The following is a 3,245-nucleotide window of genomic DNA, read 5'->3' on the forward strand; positions in this document are numbered from 1 at the left end:
CGTTCAGTCACTCACTACTTGCCATTACCAAAACCTTAAAAAAAAATTAACTAAAACAAAACTAATTTCATGTTTTTTGTTTCAATAAACTTTCATCAGCATCGTCTATACAATTTTATTTCTTTGTTTGTTCATCTTTTTATAAAAAAACATTTATAAAATCAGCACATCAAACAAAGACACTTCCCTCCGGGCATTACCCTAATCACTTCTGTTCACCACCGCTTCTCCGCCCCTAAACCCACCACCACCACTACCACCGCACACTCCACCGTCGCCGGACATATACTTCCTCACCTCCGTCCTTATCATCTCCTGCATTACCGACAAAAACTCTGCGCTAAACGGCGCACACCCTTTCCCCACCGGCGTCGGAGGTTTCGACACCCGCAGCTGCTGCATCGCCGTCGAAATCGCCGCAGCCGGAATCGCCGTCATTACCTCCGCCTCTTGATTCGGTGGAAACTGCTGCAACGGCATCGCCGGAATCGGAGCCGATTCAACTCCGGCAAGCGATAGACTCAAAGACGTCGGCGGATCGTTCGCCGGAGATGAAACAGAAACAATGTCCACCGGCGGAGGAACGACAGCGAACTGGCGAGCAATCGGACGGTAGACATGCACACTCGAATCACTAGTGTCGGATCCAGTCGGACTACCCGGATTCAACAAAAAACCCGGAACGGGTACACCCGACCCGGCACTAACCGACCGTTTCAACAACGGTTGTTGAACCGCAAACTCATTAAACTCCTCATTTGTCATCGACGAACACTTGCGTTTCAACGTCGAGTTCCAATGGTTCTTTATCGCGTTATCGGTCCGACCCGACAACAGCCGGGCAATCGTGGCCCATTTATTCCCAAACCGGGCATGTGCCCGGAGAATCGTCTCATCTTCTTCCGGCGTAAACGCCCGATGCTCCACCTGCGGAGACAGCTGATTACACCACCTTAACCGACAAGACTTGCCGGATCTACCCGGGATCGATTTGCTTATAACCGACCAGTTCCTCGGACCGTGTTTTTCAACGAGCTGCTGAAGCATTTCGTCTTCATCTGGGCTCCATGGACCCTTGATCCGATCCATATCCCTCTTCGAATTAATACCAGCCATCAGAGATTGAAAATTTAAAAATAAAAAAAAATGATTGTTTCTTTTTTTTTCAGTTTAAATTCTTCATGAGGAGAAAAGAAAGGTCGAAGGTGAAGGTGGGTTTTAGAGAGAGAGAGAGAAGGGTGATTTTTTCATATGGGGGTGTGGAGTATATTAATAATATATGAGATGTGGTGTGGGTGAGTGACAGTCGGTGAGGATAGCAAGCGGTTGCATTTGTATAATTTGGAATACAGCTGGCTAACGGACACGCGTCACATCATGATACTTACTCTCATCTTCGTAATCTTTATTTTCAGCTCGCTTTATCACTACTCTCCCAAACGGTGCGTCTCTTACACGATTTTTGTCGTTTTATCTAACTAAAGGTGAAAAGGTAGATATTTATGTGTTTATTTTCAGACTATATAATTTCAAAGATTTTATCCGAATATGAAAAATATGCTTGCTTCTTAAATTAATTTATCATTTTACCTTAATATTATTACATAATAATAGAGTTAAATAAAGTATATGTGTTAACTTGGTGAGAAATTTTTTAAGTACTTGCTGAAAAATAAGTTTAAAGAAATAGTTTTAAAGGATGTTATTTTTCTTAAGGGTTTAAAATTAGAAAAATAAAGATGGTTAAAAAGGACTTGTAATGTCGTAAATGGTATAGTCCATAAAAGTTAAGTAATCCTATATAACAAATTGAGTAAATTAGATTTGATACTTTGTATGGAACTTTAACTTTTGATATCTTTTCTTTAATAAAATATGTATATAGTTTCAACAAATTGTTTAGCGGTCCATATTATTATGTTTTTGAAATACGTATTGAGCATTAACTCTCGAAAGTCTCGTTAGGATTGTTTACAATTTATGCCCTCAACATACAATTTGTGTGTGAGTTTTAAGTAGGGTGGCTGGTGAGTAATAATCGAACCGTTAATCAAAACCAAAACAAAAGTCAATGAAACCAAATCGAAATAATCAAAAATCGAATTAACCGAATCATTCATATATTCATAATTTCAAGATTTTGTACTTCCATTTGATGTATTTTATATATTTATACCGTCATTTCATGTATTTATACCTTGATGTCATATATTTATACCTAAATTTCATGTTATTATATCTTCATCTTATGAAATTATAACTTAATTTTATGTAAATGTGCATTCGTTCCATGTATTTCTAAGCAAAAAACTTAGTTCAAGTTTGATTTTGGTTATTTACCGAAAAACCAATCAATTGATTCGTTGAGGCTAATAACCAAACCGAACAATGGCGTGTAACATCCGACTTCAGCAAATAATAAATAAATAAATAAACTTTTATTATTTAATTGTGTATTTATTTACGATTAAATAAAGTAATAATAACAGAGAAGTGGACCTAGAGTAAAGATAGACTTGGAATTCCCTCATTTCCATCCTTGCATCCACACAATCAAAACAAACAAACACCCTTCTTGCTCTAGGATTCAAATCCGAAGCTGAATCAAGGGTAGACTTTGTGTCCAAATCCTCTAACAATCAAGAATAATATCAAGATCTAAGTGTTGTTCAAGAACCGATCTAGGAACGGTTCGTTTAAGGTACTATTTAGTTATAAAAAAGCAGGTTATGTGGTGATGTTGGTTCTGTATATGAATCGGTAGGATGTTAAATCCGACTGTATTTAGTAGGAAAAACACAAACCTTGTTATAAACAAGTAAAAAGGGTGCGATTCGGATTAAACGGGTAGGTTCGGATCGAGATCTGGATGGGTAAACGAAGCCGGTTTGACACAAAACTCGTTTTATAGTGAAACGGGTCTTAAGGAAACGAAACATAGTAAAAAGGTTTAAAAGAAATGACTAAAACGTAGAAATGGACCTTTTTTCCAATTGCAAAGGCTTGGATGCGATTACAGTTGGGATGAATGCGATTAAGATTGAACGGAATGCGATTTCGGTCTGGATGAACGCGATTGCGATTTGGACTTGTATTGCAATTGTGAGTCATCTGGGATGCGTTTGCAGTCCGGCCATATGCGATTGAGATTCAGTCTTTTTGCGATTGTGATCGGGATCCATGTGAATGCGATCCTAAACCCTATGTGATTGCGATTCTAAACCCTATGCGATTGCGGTTCCTAA

The 3,245-nt window shown here is 38.4% G+C and overlaps 1 pseudogene; it reads right to left on the bottom strand.

Moving 5' to 3' along the window:
• Positions 1 to 201: 201 nt before the first annotated feature.
• On the bottom strand, positions 202 to 1,116 carry LOC143540394 (transcription factor MYB44 pseudogene; annotated as a pseudogene).
• Positions 1,117 to 3,245: the final 2,129 nt, after the last annotated feature.

Source organism: Bidens hawaiensis, unplaced genomic scaffold, assembly GCF_021521415.1.
Source record: "Bidens hawaiensis isolate Kalapana, Puna unplaced genomic scaffold, B.hawaiensis_p1.1 tig00012229_1, whole genome shotgun sequence".
Classification (NCBI taxonomy): domain Eukaryota; kingdom Viridiplantae; phylum Streptophyta; class Magnoliopsida; order Asterales; family Asteraceae; genus Bidens; species Bidens hawaiensis.